The sequence below is a fragment of the Equus caballus genome, chromosome 2 (assembly GCF_041296265.1).
Source record: "Equus caballus isolate H_3958 breed thoroughbred chromosome 2, TB-T2T, whole genome shotgun sequence".
Lineage (NCBI taxonomy): Eukaryota > Metazoa > Chordata > Mammalia > Perissodactyla > Equidae > Equus > Equus caballus.
Genome location: NC_091685.1, coordinates 87,713,110 through 87,731,788, shown reverse-complemented (window position 1 = coordinate 87,731,788; position 18,679 = coordinate 87,713,110). Strand labels below are relative to the sequence as shown.

Sequence of the window (18,679 nt, the reverse complement as noted above, 5' to 3'; positions counted from 1 at the left end):
ATTGTTCTGTGAATTAAATAAAATGACTCAAGAAGTGGCAGATATTTGGTAAATACTAGTTTCAGAACGAAAGTGTTGTTAAATGCAAAATGCCCATCTCAACTGAATCTTTCCTACGCAAGCTTTTCCGGGAGGCAAGGAAATCTAATCAGAAAAGGTCTAAGCAGCTCCACGGATCCATTAGTCTGGATTTATAATCCAAAGTAAGGCACAACAGATGCTGAAATTATGTACTATGTCAACATAATATTTCCCCCTTAAATGATAACCAACACCTTTTGTGATAATTAGTGTGTTACCTCCAGTGGAATAGAGCCCATATTTCTTAATGTCTCAGGAAGCTTATATTACCTCATTTTCTCTGTTTTATAGTGAAGCAAAATTTTCCTGGGTGACATTGTATGCTTGTCTGTAGCTGGAAAAAGCTTCCATTCTCAAGTGAAAGAAACTACCTTCCAACAAGTTGAACAGCTATAAAATAGTTAATTGAGCCAATTTTGGAAAAAGGAGTCCATCCCATTGTTGCCCACCACGCATCTGCGACTTTTTGTCTTCTAAGATAGTAGTTACTTTTGAGATTCAAAGAGAGTCTGTGGAGAAGAGATGTATGAAGGCATGGAGTAGACATGGGAATCAAGTAAAAAGACAAATCATTATTCTTTTTGAACAAAACTTTGGGATAGGATCAGGATCTTTAATGGAGAAAGATTTTCTCCATTTTAACTCAGAATATTTGTCTTTCTCTTGTTTATAACTTTTAAGAAAAGCATATTAATATTAAAAAAACTAAAACATACAAACCCGTTCGTTTTAGATTTCCCTCATGCTGAAACTGCCAAGTCTTTTCTAATCTATCCTAAAATTTACCCAGAAGACTCTATACCTGGAGAGATTCAATGGAAGGACAAACTATTTCACATTACTGAAACCTCAAGAGTAATCAGTTAGTGATAAGAAACTTTAATTTCATGAGTGATAAGCTCTAATGATCCAGAATGAAATCTATTTTCATCTTTAAACAGAAGAAGAGTATTGAGTTGAAAGATTTGACTATTGCTAGGAAACGAACAACTGGCTTGAACCAACTGAACTCTAAGAAATGCTGGCTAGGTATTTGCTATTAGTATGGACAGGGAATTTGATAGAACAAGGCCTGTGAATATCAAAAGCAAATTCATAGAGATATATGCCATTCTATCCAAAGTGCAGCTGCTATGTTCATCAGTCCCAGGAACGTCCTGAGGAGTGAGCATTTGGAAGAGTCTATCAGGACACAGATTTTTAGAAAGAAAAAACTATCTTTAATTTTATACATCCAAGGGGAACACAGCATCGTGTTAGAGGCTTCATAGTAAGCCATGAAATCATGGAGGTTAAGAGGAAAAAGAAAAAAGCCAAACTTTCACAGGGTAAAACCCCCTATTACCTTAATTATGTTTGCTTCAAGAGTAGATAACAAGATAAAATAGAGAGCCTGGACCTTAAAAAATGCCATGGGGCCAGCCCCATGGCCTAGTGGTTAAGTTTGGCATGCTACACTTCAGCAGCCTGGGTTCAACTCCCAGGCATAGAACCACACCACTCCTTGGTGTCCATGCTGTGGCAGCAACCCTCATACAAAATAGAGGAAGACGGGCATGGCTGTTAGCTCAGGGTGAATCTTCCCCCACAACAACAAAAATGTCATGTCATGAAAGGAAAGGAAAGGAGGGAAAGTAGGAAGGAAAGAGAGAGAGAGGAAGAGAGAGAGGGAAAATAGAGAGAAAGAAAGGGAGAGGAAAGGAAAAGGAAAAAGAAAAAAAATGAGACTAAAGAGACATGACAACTAAATACAATGTGTGATCTTTGGATCCCAGATTTGGGAGAAGAAAATAAAGGACAATACTGAGACAATGTGGAAACTTGAGTATGAACCGTGTCTTAGATAAGAGCATCGTATCAGTGTTAGCTTTCGTGAGTATGATATTACGCAGCAATCGGATAAGAGAATGTTTCCGTTCCTAGGATTCTGATGCTGAAATATTTAGGGAAGATCTGCCACGACGTCTGCAACTTATTCTCAAATGGCTCATCCAAAGGAAAAAAACAATCTAGGTGCAGGACGGACGTTCATTGTACTATTCTTTCAACTTTTCTGTAAGTTTGAATTTTTTCAAAATCAAAAGTGTCAGAGAGGGAGAAAGAAGTTGATAATTCTACCCGAGATCAAAGTGAGACGTTATAAGCCTTAAGGGGGAGAGAGAGCCTAGAGGAGGCCAGAGCTATTTAAACTGATGGTAACTCGTAAACCATACATGTGTATCAGAAGCTTCCATTCACTGTTGCTGAAAATCAGTTATAGAAAAGAAAATATCCTAGATACTATAGCTATCTAAAACTTTCCTATGCCATAATTAAGTGATGGAACATATTAAGGTCCTTGTGTAGGTAATGAAGTGTGGTGCAATCTTTCTAGCAACGTGAAAAATCTGTTAGCAGGGAATTCTGCACTAACTATATATAAGTATATAAATAGTGCATATAGACAACATACATATAATCAAGAGCATGAAAGGAAGATTTGTTCTTTTACCTGGTAGGAAAATAATTTTCCCCAATTATATCTTTTCTAGTCGAGAATACTTTTAGCCTCCCCCAAAGTTGTACATGTATCTCATTTTCTGATAATGCTTCCATTCTGTTGCCTCACTATGTAAACGTATATGTAATTTCTCAATTTGTGCTTCTCTGAAGGACATCTATGATTGAGAACTTCATATTAAACATTACTCATGCTGTTGTGATATGCACCATTTTAAGTTATTTCAGGTGAGTGTTACACAAGTAACACTCCCTGCTCAACCCTACTGGCCACAATGAAATGGAACTGTCCATATGTATATTTTAACGATGCAAAGTTAAGAACGTGAGCATCGTAATAATACCAAATAACATTTACAGGCCACTTGAGAGTTTATGAACTGCTTTCATTATACATTAACTTCTCTGCATACATGTAAAAATGGAAGAGAACAAGAAATACGGTGAATAAGATGGTTAGCTGGTTGTAATAAGCAGACAAAGGCTACGAGTGACTATAGGCATCTTAAATGTTTACAACCGGCAATAGAGGAAGATTCCCTGTTAGGTTTGTCAGAAATGAACAATTAGCAAACACTGCAGAAGCGAAGGCAGTTTGGTGCTTCATGCTAAGAATCAGAAGCAGACAATTTTCACTTCTATTTTTAACTAGGCTCCTGACCTCCCTGTGTCCTTGGGCAAGTCACTAAGGCCCTCAGTTTCTTCTCCTATCAACTGGGGTTGGAGCCCCTGATCTTGCTCACTGGGGTGGCCTAGGAGTTGGTGAACATCACTGAAAATTCAAGACACTATTGACAATCACATGTTACTGCCTGTCTGCATCTCCTAAGAAAGCTGCAGAGCATGACAAAGGCCCTTGATTGATGACACCTCTTGCTTTTATGCTTGTAAAAGCAGATTCATGCATCCAAATTCGAAACAGAATACTTTTAAGGCTCCTGGGAACACTAACGTTTTTTGATTCCCACTTATACTCCCTGTCCCAGCTCCAGGCCTTGTTATATGGATACAACGAGCGGTGGAAGGCTGGCAAAGATGAAGGCTCGCTAGCAAGAACCCTCTGCCACGAGGAACAGGATGCTCTTCAGAGGAGCCCAGCCTGACTACACTAACTGTGCCAATATCACCAAGCCTACACTTGTCATATCTGGGATGCCAATGGCAAAATGACTTCCTAATTTTGCCAAGATTTTAAAAAGAGCTAAGAAAAAAAATTCCCCAGATGCTGCAGTGTAGAGAACAGCCAACTCCTCCACCCATACTAAATGTGAAGCTGAAAATACACATACAAATGACCAAGTAAGAAAGGCTCTTCTAAGGCTCAATGGCCTTAGATGACAAGGGTACATACTTGTGGTGTGGAGACAGAATTCCACAGAAGCCACCCAAAAAGAGTATCTCACATCTACTCTCAGACACAATGAAGATACAGTAAAACTGGCCTATGCTTTCGAGGGCAGAACTGGGCATCGTCTATTCTCCTGCCTCCATGTTTCCTTGTGGCTGGATTTTGCTCTCTACTCTATATTCTTTTGTCCCCCAAAAAGTAGTGACTTTTCTGACTAGTGACTTTGGGAAAAGGAATCGAGCACATGTGGGTGGGTCCCTTTGGGCTCAGCATTTTTATTATAGCCATCCAATATAAACCACCGAAAAAAGCCCATATGAGCTCTTTCTGATTGGCATGCACACAGGGATGGTATATTCTGGTCTACATTGGCCACATGACAAGCTTTCTGCAAGTGGAAGGCCTACAATTTTGGGGAGTTGAGTTCAACTTAGGCAGCAATTACTAGAAGTGATTTGGCTATATATCAAGTTGCATTTTTGAATCAAGCTATTATTGGTAATAAAGCTGGTATGTTCATCTCCATCTTCTGACTTCTATGCTGATTTCTCAATTGGTTCTGACTCAAGAGCGGGATGGAGTATTATTTTTATTTACTCTCTAAAACCACAGAATATCTTCCTGGAAACTATTTTCTAGCACTCATAAAACCAATCTAGAAACCCCTACAGCATTACCAATGACTCCACAAAGCAGAAGAAACCCAAGAGGGCCAGCTGCCATAGCAGGACATGCATTTCCTACGAGGGAAGAGCTTTCACAGGTCCGCAATTTTTTAAGTTCTGGAACTGTCCGTGGAAGAAAAATGAATGGTACCCAGCTGCATGATTTCAGGCTGCATTTTTATTATAGGCTTCTAGTATAAATCACTAGAACAAAGCCTGTATGAGCTGCCTGAATGTCAGAGACAAAAATAGTGTCACAGAACACTGTTAGGTAATTTTTTTAACTACTATATATTTATATCAACAAAAGACCCCTAGGCTTTCATACTCCTGGGCATCTTTGGTAATTTGTTTACATTTTATTTTCTACACATTCCCACCTCACTTGCTAGTATTACGGACTTTTGGGTGCAGCAGTGTACCAAATTCACTCTACACAGTTACGAGTTGTAAGTACAGCACTGTCTTTGCTAACAAGGGCTCGTTGTTATTGTGCTCAATCTCTCATCCAAGCATACATTTTGAGGAGAAAACAAACCTGCATAAGGGGACGTAGAAATGGAAGAAAATCCCTTTCCAAACACAATACTGAAGGTTTCCTGCTCAAGAATGAATCTCTAGGGAGATGAGTGTGCTGCCTGGAGACGTTCCCTTACCAGGAAAGGAGCACATGGCCGGCTCAGGGAGATGCTTGAGAGTCACCTGGCCAGATGAGGCCCCTCAGGTCCCCCAAGGCTGGATGGAGGGGAAAACAAACCCTCAGTTTCTTCATGGGTTCTTCCCACCAGAGCCAGCTGCTCCTCTCAATTCTATCATACTGCTTTTTGTTAGTCCTTGGGAGGAATGAGATGGCATCATCATTTCCACACAAAGGTGAAGGGAATGATTCATTAAGGATAAAATTTTTTTTGGAAACTAATAACCTTAAAAAGCAATGAGTGAGAGTGTGCATCCTTGAATAATTAGAGGTAATTTGGAAAGAGCTCAATCACTTCATCTGTGTCTGTGACAAGAGGACAAATAAGATGAGCTGGGATGTGCACAGATCTCAGTCGCAAGCGGTGTGAAGAACTGCAAGACACACAGAACAATGCAGAAGAAGTGCAATCAGAAGGGAGGGATATCTTGGTAGTAGAGGAAAGGAAGCCAGGGAGAGGTGTAAAGATGCCTTTCCTGCCCCATTCTGAGTCTCTGAGTCACCCACATTCACAGCCTTGGCCACAGCCCCAGCTACATGGTCAAACCTTCTGTTCCCTCCTGAAAGGTTTCAATCTTGGTAAAAGCTTAGTCCACATGTGGGGTTAAAACAAAACAAAAAAGTCTGCCCTAAGAATTGACTGTCACAAGTCTGCTCTCAGGCAGGCCTGGGGTTCAAATTTACTAACTCTGTGGTCTAGGAACCCCCAAACTAAGAGATAAATGTGAAAAATGGCCCTGGCTTAGATCTGGGGCATCTGGGAAAGGCCAATGAAAAGGTCCTTTGGAAAGACTTGCTGTCAACCCAGCCACAAGATTCCCACTAATAAAGCCCTGTCAAACATGATTTCACAATCCAAAATTACAAAATACACAGATCATCTACCATTAGCCAGAATCAGGAGGCACACAAACAGCAGAACAAGACGGCCCAAGAACTTCAGGTAATGGGATTATTGAACACAGACTATAAAATAAGTAGATTTAAAATTACTAAAGAGTGATGGATTGCAATTAGTCTTTGGGTGGTGAACATGATGTAATCTACACAAGAATCAAAATATAACGACATACACCTGAAATTTATATAATGTTATAAACCAACCTTACTGCAATAAAAGAAAATAAAATTACTACAGAAATAAAGAACCAAATACATAAAAAAGGAACACGACATTTTCAAAAAGCCAAGAGAGATTTAAAAGAGAAAAACAGACTTTCTATAAATGAAAGATATTTTCAATGAAGTAAAAAAACTCAGTGGATACGTTAAAGAGTAGACATAACAAAGAGAGAATTAGTGAAAGGGAAGAGAGTGTAGAGAAAATTTCCCAGAATGAAGCATAGAGAAAAGATCCTAAAAGAATTTTCTATTATAACCCTTATTTGCATGGTGATATGTACAGCTAAGAGCTGCCCACAGTCAGGGCTACTCTCTTAATAGTGGATGTGGGGAAATCCAGTGCCTGGGGCACTGAATTGTTGGCTAATTAGGTTAGATTTCTTTTATCCATTTTTTTCTTCTGAATCATCACAGTTCCTCTTTTCTCTCTCCCTAGATTTAGATCTCTCACCTAGTACACATTGTAATTAACAGCACATACAATCAATGTCAATGCTGATTAATCAATGACTGTGTAAAAGCAGGTGGACGTACATCTATAAACACATTACATTTACATCTTAATGGTATTCATGTTTTGAAATATATAATATATAATACCCGCACAATAATGGCGCCTACAAAAATCAGACTTCTAGCAACTCCAATTATGGTGGAAGAAAGACTGGAAGCTGAACATTAAACTGAGATTAGAAACAAGAGTTCTAATCTGACTGGGACATTAAGTAATTGTGTGACTGTGGGCAAGTCACAACAGCAGTTCTCTCATCTGTAAACTAAAAGGACTAAATTGATTTCCAGGATCTCTCCCTACTCTATTCCCATATTGCTTATAACTTCAAGAAGCTAACCAGCTTCACACCATCCAGGTACTTCATTTCACAGGATAGGTCCCTACTCAGAGCCCTGTTGTTACTTACATTAACAAATTTGATAATCTGGCTCTCTGGGCTAGAGCAGATCAGAAGTAATAATTGGGAAGTGGAAAATGAGCAAGAAGGGGTTCCTAGAGTGAAATATACTGACAGTAGTTTAAAAAAGGAGGTGAGAGGTAGATGACTGTAATAATAAGGAAAAAGATTATAATATGAAACCTTAAAAGAATGGCTATCATTAGCCATTTACTGTAAATTAGATAGCTTTACACACCTCAATAGCCCTCTAAGGCACCATTATATTACAACACTGAGCAACAACTGATGTTGCTGATAACCTTGAATAATCAAGAAAAGGTTAGCTTATGTTCAATATACTCTATTTAAAAGCAAGAAAGTATAAAATGCATTTTAGAAAGATTCCCACAAAGAGGTTAAAAAATATCAAAAGGGTTTTAGACACCTGGAAAATTCTTTCATATGGACTCATGTATGTGCATGTAAGTGTATGTAATTATATAGAGAAATATTTATTAAGGGTATTTTATACATGTTTTATGCAAGGTACTGTCAAATGGCCCAAGAAAGATCCATGAACTGCTTTTTAGAACCATATAATCAAACACAGAAACCCCTATAAACAACATTCATAAAAGGATAATCAATCAACTGTGTGAAACAAATATATATTGATATAAAGTAGAAGCTCAACTATTCATACAGTCAGTGTGTTTCTTAACAATGGGGATCCGTTCCAAGAAATGCATCGATTTCGTCATTGCGCAAACATCATAGAGTGTGTACTTTCACAAACCTGGATGGTATAGCCTACTACACACCTAGGCTACATGGTACTAATCTTATGGGACCACTAATGTACACTCGGTTCATCATTGATCGAAACATCATTACGTTTTGTGCGTGACTGACTAGTTAGATTTCACGTGGGGTATATTCCATGTAAGACTGGCAGAGAGGTGGGGGAAGTGAAAATGGTTGTGAAGAGGGGGCAGTCAAGAATCCACTGAAAGCTGGAAAAAGATCCGTGGCAGGAAAGAAGTCAAATGCTTTCCACATCTGGGGAGGTGAGATCATGCTGCCTAGTGAACATGAAAGTCCATCATCGTCATGAGTCATCTGAGTTCATGGGAGACATCCAGTTAATGACATCATAAGGCAAGTTTGGCCCATCAGAAGAGCTTAGGAGCTGAATGGGAACCTTTCCACATTTGTGTATATGAGCTCACAGACACATCTCTTTTATAGGGGCAAGGGTCTGGGGCAACACAATTCACTCCTGGAGCACCCCCACTCTGCAAAGGGATGAAGGAAAACTAGAGAAGCGACTTGGAGAGTAACTGGCAAGATTAAAGTCTGAGAACACAATGTAATTATAAGTTCTACAGATTACATTAAAGCAAATCATTGAAATGGAAAACAATTTTAATAGAAAACTGCGACATTCTGTCTTCTTAGTCAAAAAACCAAACATCATCTAAGTGTGAATGGACAGAGAGGTAAATATAGATCTGATTATAAATGTATGCATTTAAATACTTTTCCCTAATGCTGTTTCCTTGATTTTCTATTTCATTTAGAAGTTTTGAGTTAAAAACAACTTTTATAATTACATTTAGAATGAAGGGTCAGGAAAGCGCTGCAGCCTACTGCTCTCTAGAGCTAGTCAAGTATTCCAAAATCTAGTAGGTCCTTCAAAACAAAAGTTATTACCAATATCTGCTATGTTCAGAGAGCTAGAATATTACAGATTTACCTAGCTTTAAATAAATCTATCATATGAAATTTAAAAAATAACTTAATCTCAAAATTTTTCACAAAAGCAGTCACATTATCATTTCTTTAAGGGGCAAGATCCCTTATGGTGCAATCTGCATACATGTTCAAGAATGAATCTCCAGCATAAAGCATGACATCTGCATTGTTTGTTGGTTCCCAGAGGGCAGGCCTCACATCAGATTTATTCACATTATATTTTTCCCCCTCTTCATTCTCCTTCTTCTTGCTAATAGTAGTACATACTTGTACGAACAAAGAAAGGTTTTGGAAAATATAGTGAACAATGTTCAAGTTCCAGTTTTCATTCCACAGCTGCCAGGGCCAATTCCAAACATCTTTGATATGGAAAGCCTCAAATGCTTTTTTAGACAGGCCAATCCTGAGAAAAGAGGAGAATATTCTTGCAGACATGTGTGGAAAACAGCTTTTATACCCCTATCCCCAGTTCTGGAAACAAGAGACATTCATAGTTACTACAGGGTTCTGTGTTATGTACAGATAAGCGCTTTCAGACAAGCAAAACGAGAGCAGAGTCACTAGTTTCTAATTAATTTAATTGTGGTGCAGCCTGATTATCACGAGGAGTTAGCTACAGCCCACAGCTGAGGAACCTACCAGCCTCAGCAGAGGCAACAATGTTCTCTTCACTTTCGTCTGCATTTCTGGAGGGGGCCAAGCATTTCAAATAACAGAATGAGTGTGTCGTGTGCAAGCAAGTAGGTTTGCACAGGCATAAATTTCAAACATAGTTGATGCCTGGCTGACACCTCCCTATTACTGGAAACATTAGCAAATTATGAAACAAACAAACTTGTAAATCCCATGACAGTTTATCAAATATATTTTCTTTCCTATTTTTCTTCTCATTTCACATCTCATATACAAAGCATTACAAGTAGAGAAATTGGAATGACATTGATAAATAGGAAATAACTAACTCTAAGCAAATAACCTAAAATTCTATAAGTCTGCAGAGAAATAATTATTTAATAAATTAAAGAAGATTCTGTACCAGAGTAAGAGGTTTTACTAGGTTAAAGTAATGAGTGAGGCTGAATCCCTGCTAATAAAAACAAAGAACGCTGTCCTTGGTTTAGCTGTAATCCTGCCTATAAGCAGGAAAATGGGCTGAATAACCTTTTCAGTCTGAAGATTTATGATGGGATTCCATATAACTCCAAAACTAAAGGTAAAATAAAAAGATAAAACACCTGTGGTCCTAGCAACATTCAGAAGAAGGGTTACTCATCAGAATCAGGTGGGGGCTTGTAACCATTGGTCAAGATAGCAGCCTAAGTGATACAGAGCTGGTAGTACAGACATGCTGGGGGTGGTGGTGAGGGGGTGATATAAATATCCATACAGACAGATATTTATATATACATGTAAATTTATAGATACACACACACAGAGGCAAGCTCAAGTGCAAAAAAGGAAATCTCCTGGGGCCCACAGCAGTAGTGAGAGTTTAAAGCCATGTATCACCCTGGGGTAGGAGTATGAACTTGGAAGCCATCTACTGGGTTTCATTCCGGCTTCTCCACTTACTTTCCAATTGGGATAATGATGGGAACTGCCTCATAGAGTTGTTACAAGGTTAAAATAAGTTAATACATATATGAAAGCACCTGGAACAGTGCCTGCTGCACAACAAGCACTCAGTAACTGTTAGTTGATTTTACTATCGTTAACCAGTTTGAAGAGACACCAGATGTTGGTGATTTAAAGCACCTCAGGAGTGAAAGTCAAGGCTGTGAAGCACTGTGGTAAGGAGCTGGGAGCCACAAAATCCTGGTTCAGTCAGAAAATGTACCACCAAATGGAGGAGTTGATAAGGAGGAGGCCACCCACGTCAGGCCATGAGTGAAAAGAGAGTCTTGAGAAATCAGAGCCCCTCGCCCTGTACCTGGCTAGGGTGTGGTGTGTGCGTGTTGGCACTATCCAAGCTATGTGACAGTCGGGGGCTGAGAAATTAACACAGACACTGTTCGTTCAATAAAGCCCAAAGGGCCCCGGCAGAGGGCACCATGAATTCATCCCCCAGGGATACTTCCACAGTCCAGGGTAGAGTCTTCAAGTGGAAAAATCACACTCAGTACTGAGCAGAATAAATAAAAACAAACCCATACCTGGACATATCCTGGCTAAAGCTATCAGAGAGAAAAAAACCAGATTAACTACAACGGACACAGACTTCTCATCAGCAGTAATAGATGCTGAGGACAATAGAATCGTGTCTTCAAAGTGCCGAGGGGAAATAACTGTCAACTTAGAATTCTCTACTATCATTCAAGAGCTAGGGAGAAACAGAAATGATTGGAGGCACAGAAAAACTAAGAGAGAGCATCACCCACAGACCCAAAATGCAAGACAGACTAACACAGACAGGAAAGAGCACCAAAAAGGAGAGAGCCAGATGTAAGAAAACAGTGTTTGCTGGAAAAGGGAAAAAAATCAGATGGGAGCTTCCTCAGCCTTCCACAACCCCACCTAAAAAGTTGCCTGCGCCCACGGGCAGAGAGGCACATGTTCCCTGAGGTTACAGTGGGAGGGCTGTCTTTCTCCCCCTGTTCTCAGGACACCTCCTGCTTTCTCAGGAACCCGGTTCCAGCAATAATTTTCTCTCCCCTATATGTTACTCCTTTAAACCTAACATTCAATTGTTTAACAAAATGTTACAGGCATGCATTTTGAAATAATTAATAATGAGAAGCAGCAGCAGCAGTTCCCGCCACCCTCCCCCACCAGTCCTGGTCCCTGATAGCAACCACCTTCAGATTTTGAGTTGTCTGGTATTTATCTTCCTATTTTTAAATAATATGCCATGCCAGGGGACCTTTGGAAAATTCAGCATCTGCTGGTCAAGGCTCTTGGCCATTTGCCATGTGACAATCCTTCCTTAATCTGGGAAAAAGACAGCCTTGATAAACTGTCCCAATGACACAGTGTTCTTGTTTTTAGAACATGGAGCCACAGACTTGGCCTATTCCATTCTCAAGAGAAAATTTATATAAGTTATAAGGTGAGATATACTGTAATACTTTTATACCTCAATCTGTCTCACAAGAATTTACCCATGATTGCTACTTTATAATATTTCTCTTCTAGAACCAAATATGCTGCCCCCAAGGGCAACCCCATGATGAGCTGGACTTTAACATTAAAGTACAAAAAGTCAAGTTGGTAAGCAGGTAGGTCACTTCACCCGAGGGGAAACAGGGACTCCCACCACATAAAGGGCTTGAGTGTGAATGATGAACGTGGATGAGCCTATTTTCCCGAAGATCAGGGTAAGGGTAAGAGTTATAGGTGGAGGATTAGTGGGAGTCTGTCACTGTTTGGACTCTGGGAGCAAAAAAGAAAGAAATTTCACCAACAGAAGGCTGAGAAACCAGCAGAGGTAATATCTGAATATTTCTTAATATTATCTTTATATAAAATTTTAAAAAATTTTGTTGAAAACCCTTTTGATTAATAATCTGTCTCTTGGGAGCTCTAATTTTTCACTCATTGCCTCATGTAAAAAAATAAAAAACAAAAAGAAATAATAATGCCAAAACCCAAAAACTAATCAACCAACTTGGGGCCTGAAAAGGAGAGAGGCCTACCCTAATCTGCGGCCAAAAATGTTCCTAAAGCATGTTCTTACATTACTTTCTTATTGCTTTATCAATTTAGAACAAGACTTGCAATTATCGTAGATAAGCACTTAGTTCTTTTATTTCCCAATATCCCAGTTATACCACAGCTTTTGTTAAATCAGTAGTTGGTGCTTCTATTATTATTATTATGTAAATATGTTTCTCTGCTGAGCTAAGTACACTATGATTACATTTCCTTTCTTGAACATTTTGTTTTTCCTGGAGTTGAGAGGTCTTTCATTTTTTTTTTTTATTGAGTTAATGATAGGTTACAATCCTGTGAAATTTCAGTTGTACATTAATGTTTGTCATTCGTATTGTAGGTGGACCCCTTCACCCTTTGTGCCCACCCCCACCCCACCTTTCCCCTGGTAGCCACTAATCTATTCTCTTTGTCCACATTTTTAAATTCGAGAGGTCTTTCATTTTATTACTTGCTTCATTTTTTACTACCTATTGCTTATTATTCTCAAAGACTCCAGCTTATATATAAAATCTCTTTCCGACACAAACATTATATATGTTATTCCCGCCCCACCTCCGCTTTTCCCTTGGAAGCTCTCTGTTCTGGAGTCACCCCTCCTCCTCTCCATCAGCTCTCTGGGCTTGTTGCAGAGCTGGCAATCTGGTACCTCTCCATTACTCCAACAGGTTCCCGTGATAATGAAAGGACAATTTTTTGAGAACCTGCCTGTCAGAAAATATTATAATTCTACTGTCATACTTGATTTACAGTGTAGGGTGCAGAATTCTAGGTTGGAGTGATTTTTTTTTTTCCTAAGATTTTTTTAAGGCACTGTTCCATTCTCTTCTGGCCTTCAGTGCTGCTCTTAAGAAGTCCAATGCCTTTCTGATTCCCAGTCCTTTGCATGTGATTTTTCTTTTCTTCTCTGTAAGTTCTAGCATCGTATCTTTATCCCTGGCATTTCTATACCTCATGATGATGTGCCTGCATGTGAGACTATTTTTACTCCTTGCACGGGGTTGTTGGCAGGCCCTTCTCTTTCAGAGACTTGTGTCCTTCAGTTCTGGGAAATCAATCCGTGTTATTTGTTTGATAGTTTCCTTTTACCTATTTTCTCTCTTGTGGAACTCCTATGAACCAGATGTTGGACATCCTGGATTGATTCTCTAATTTTCTTACTTTTTACCTATTGTCTAATTGATAGTATGTGTGTTATACTTTCTGGAAGATTTTCTTGACTTTATCCTTCTCTCTTTTTTTTTGCCATCATAACTTTAATTTCTAAGAGCTTTTTGTTCTGATTATTTATTTTTAAAAAGCAGTATCATGTTGTTTCAAGGATGCAGCTACTTCTCTTATCTCTCTGAGAATATTTATAAAAGCTTTTAATTTTAAAAGTATTCTTTTACCCTGTGCCTTATATGTTGCCTCTTATTTCTTTTAGTTTCTTTTTATTTTGGGCTCTGTGCATTATGCTGAAGAATTTCCTCAAATGTCTAGTGATTTTTTGGCAGTCAATTTATATTTTATTTTATTATTGTTACTTTTCATTTTTTAACAACAAATTTTTTTTCCTTTGTTGCAGGGAAAGTTTCGCCCTGAGCTAACATCTGTTGCCAATCTTCCTCTTCTTTTTTCCCTCCCCAAAGGCCCAGTACATGGTTGTATATGATAGTCATAAGTTGTTCTAGTTCTTCTATGTGAGCCGCTGCCACAGCATGGCTACTGACAGATGGGTGGTGTGGTTCTGCAACTGGGAAGTGAACCCAGACTCCTGAAGCAGTGAGCTCTGAACTTTAACCACTGGGCTATCAGGGTTGGCTCCAATTTACATTTTACAGTAAGGTATTAAGATGCTGATTAAAAGTTCTATGTAAACATCCAGGACTTGTTGGCTTAGTGGCCTTCAACGTGGCCAGGTAGCTTTTTTATTGTGAGACACGCCACCCCCCCCAACCCATATCAATACCTGAAGCTCTTCCCTCTAGGGACATATAATTTCCAAATAAGTTCCTGCAGATTCCTGCTTGGGGGAGGGGAGAAAGAAGAGAGATGGCCATACCAGGTCCCCTGAGCTCCTCAAACAGTGCAGAGAAAATGACTGGGCGGACCCTGGAGTTCCGAGTGCAGGCATTGTCTGACACCAGTGCCTTCTGCTCTGCCTGGAGTCCCCAAGGGGAGTATATCATCAGCTGAATTTCTCTAAACTATAGATTCCTGTGGGGGTGGGGCAGCTGCAGAAGGTCAGAGAGAGGACCTTAGGTCTAACTGCTCTGTAGCCAGACTCTGAAGTAATTCCTTTGTTTTCCCCTCTCCCTGGCCTTCCACAATACCGACGATCCCACATCCCGACCCTTTCTGAGGTTTTGTAATGCACATCATCTCATTTCTCACTAGTGTCTCTTTCTGCAGGCTTTCTGTGCCTCTCTTGGGTTACAGTTAACTCCTGTCTGCCAAGTCAGGCAACTGCCATCCACCGTCTCTCACGCACTCTGGTCTCCTCTCCCATTCTCTTGCAGATTTATAACTTTTCAATTCTTTTACTGTCATTTCAGTGGGTTTCTTTGGGGTAGGGAGAGAGACAGATTAAAATATATACATTCAACTTGCCATATTAATCAAAAGCCTCTTTAACTGCCCTTTCTTCATTGGCTCCTTCTCATCAGCATGCAAAAAAAGAAATTTATTTTATTGCAGTAAAAACACAACGTGAGATCTACCCTCTTAACATATTTTAAAGCGTACATTATTGCTGACTATAATTCATCAGCATTTAAACATTTTCAAGTGTCCTCAATATTAAGGAAAACAGGACAATAAAAAAATGTTCCCTTGATTCCACCTCCACCTACTGCATTCTCTTTTCCTCCACAGTCAAACTTCGTGAAACAGTTGCCCCACTCTCTCACCTCTTCCTCAACATCCCTGCATTTCTGAATCTACTGCTACCTACCTTCTACCCGCATCGCTCCACTGAAACTGTTCTTGCAAAGGATACCCCTGTGGATAAATCCAAGGGCACTTCCTAATCTCCACCTTACTTGACCTCTCAGTAACATCTGACACTGCTGAACTCCCTCCTTCTCAGAACCCTCCTCTCCTTGGAGTTTCTGACCCTGTATTCTCCTTACATCTTCCTACCTCTTTGCAAATGAGACCCACACTCCTTAGCAGGGCTTATATGGTACAGACCATGCTTCCCACACCAGCCTCACCTCTTGCCATGCCATATTCAACTTCTATGCTATGACACATGGAACTTCTTTCACTTCCTAGAGCAAGCCGTGTCCTGTTTGCTTCTGGTCTTTGTACATCCTATGAATTTCTATTTGGCCAGTTTTGCAAATCCCCTATATCTGTGTTGAATGCCTCTCTTATGTGCTCCTAGAGCACCCTGTATTTCCAACATGTTCATTAAAAGGTACTGCAACTGTCTGCTCACTTGTCCATGCTCCATGAGGACAAGACCCTATCTATGTTTTACCTCTTTAAAGCTGTGTCACTAGAGCTGTACGATGGCTAGCGCATGGCAGGCATCCAATAAATGTCAGCTGAGTGAATGAATGAAGACACAATCAAGAGAGAGGGCGAATCAAATGCCTACAGAAAGACACAGATTATCATATCTTCTCTTTAATGGGCAAGCAGAACAAATGAAATTACACATGGACCAAATTCAGTCTGTAGAAAAAGACTTTACACCAAAACCTAAATTCTTTTGGCTGCCTTTTTCTATCTTCTTATCAGCGTATCTGACAAACAGTCACCACATTTTATACAAAAACAACCAAATGGAGAGTCAGAATATCAGAGTATCAATACACCATCTCCATAGGGCTTAGAGAAGGACAACAGTCTAAATGTTTCAGGATATTTTAAATCTACATACAGGTAAATCACAGGGTTTCAAAATGCTATGGGAGTGGCAATGTTTTATTCTGGTAGTTTTGGTATAATTTTGCTCACATACTAAAATAGGTCTTTTAAAGAAATGTTTATCTTCTTCAGAAACATTTCTAAAAAGGAGGCTGCTTAGCTCTGTTGAGGGGATAACCTATTACGCACTCAAACCATGAGTGTGGTAGACTCTGAGGGGGAAAAACAAATCCCAGCTCGAGTAAAACTGGATTTCCAGCCTTTCCAGACTGTCATTTAATATAAACCAAGTTCTCAATGTTCAAATACCTGAAACACCTTCACTGTTTTACTGATATGCTTATCACCAGCAAGTGTCTTCTTCTTTGGTGCATAACAGAAGTCTTCAAAAGCATCTTGACATTTTAGTTATTTTGAATTGTCTCTAATATCTGAACACATTTAGCCACAACTGAAGAGCCTATTATGCCTATTGACAAAACAGATCTGTTTCTAATTGTGAACCGTAATAAATACCTTGCTAGGTTTTTCCCAGCTGGAAAAACCCAGAAAGAATTCAGAGGTTATGTCTAGTCTCTTGATAATGAACTACTATGTGGAAAAAAATGTTCTGAGCTCAGTAGGAAAAAAGGAGAAGTGTTGTGATGAATTGTTTTCCATTTCACTTGTCTGAATAGATATTACTTTATTTCTACTCTATCTGAGTCTCTGCCCAAAAAAGAACTCATACATTTACAACTGAAAAACTGCATCTGTTCAAACAAAAAAAATCTCTCCATAGATAGATACTCTAAGCCAGAGAGAGGGAGGGAGCGAATGAGGAAGGGTGGGAATGGGGGGGAAGAGAGAGAGAGAGAAGGAGAAAGGCAGAGAGGAAGACAGAGGGGGAGGGAGGGAAGAAGAGAGGGGCACTATACTTGTCTTCCCCCAGAGAGACCCAGCAATAAATCAAAAGTGACCCTAGACATCATTTTCAGGGAAGAGAGTCCTCCACGACAAAAAGCACAATTAAGGAAAAAGTTCCAAGATAGAGACACTGTCCCAATACAACCAAAGCCCTGGTACAACAGGCACACTGGGGGCACTGCCTATAACCTGCCACTTTGGGCAGTGACTCTGAGAAAAGTAAATCTCTGCTCCTGTAAGCCTGCTGGTGCTCACTTCAACCAGCCTTCACTTGTATTTAAATGTTAGAGTATGGACTTCACCTGTGACAACCTCCCCGAACACCATCACCAACATATATTCACATTCCCTCCAAGGATGGCAGGAAACCCCATACCCAGTTGATATTATACGTCCTGGACAGACTATGAGCTACTTATTAGCCCAAATATTCACATTGGTCCTTCCATCCTGAATTTCTTCAAAATTCAGCCAAATACATGAAAATATATGCTAAAAATCTTACTGATGGGTACATTGGACCCAGTCATTCCTTGGGTTCAAGTGAAAATGAGTACTTATACAAGCAGTTTACACACAATATGCAATACAATGCATATTGTAGTTGACTTTTTCCTCCATTATTGACCACTTAATTTTCAACAACCACTATCATTATCGACCTTACACCATAATACGATGTGATATATGATGCTAGTCAAAGGAAGCATCTTCCTCTTCCTCCTTCATTTATCTAACTCCTACCTGGCTTCTCAGTTCAGGCACTACCTCATTCAACAATCCTTTCTTAACCAACCATATCCCTTCTCCAAATTCTCACAACAGTCCTTCTCTTATGGAATTAGGTGGCCCTCCACTAGGTTCCAAAACCATCCTCTGCATATTACCTTCCTAGGAGTGATCACAGTACTCCATTTATAAGACCCATCTCCCCAACTAGTCTTTGAACTCCTCAAAGGCAAGAATCATTGCTTATCTTTATGTTCCAGTTCATAGCATAGTGTCTGGTATTTAGTAGACATTCTAAAATACAAGTGATTAAATGTACGAATAAAGGTATGACTTTAGACTTAGAAACAGAATTATAGAGATGGGTCTTTAGAAAACATTTAGTCCATCCCACTTCATCCAAAATTCCCTAAAGAAGCATCTCCTAAGAGTTGTGCCAAGATATTAAAACAAGGAAATCATTATCTATGTTCAGTAA

At 39.5% G+C, this 18,679-nt stretch overlaps 1 protein-coding gene across 5 annotated transcripts in view; it reads right to left on the bottom strand.

Annotated features, from left to right (window-relative positions):
* The window catches only part of GATB (glutamyl-tRNA amidotransferase subunit B), a 74,895-nt gene that overhangs the window by 53,749 nt on the left and 2,467 nt on the right, over positions 1-18,679 (bottom strand). The gene's annotated exons all lie outside the window — the stretch shown is intronic.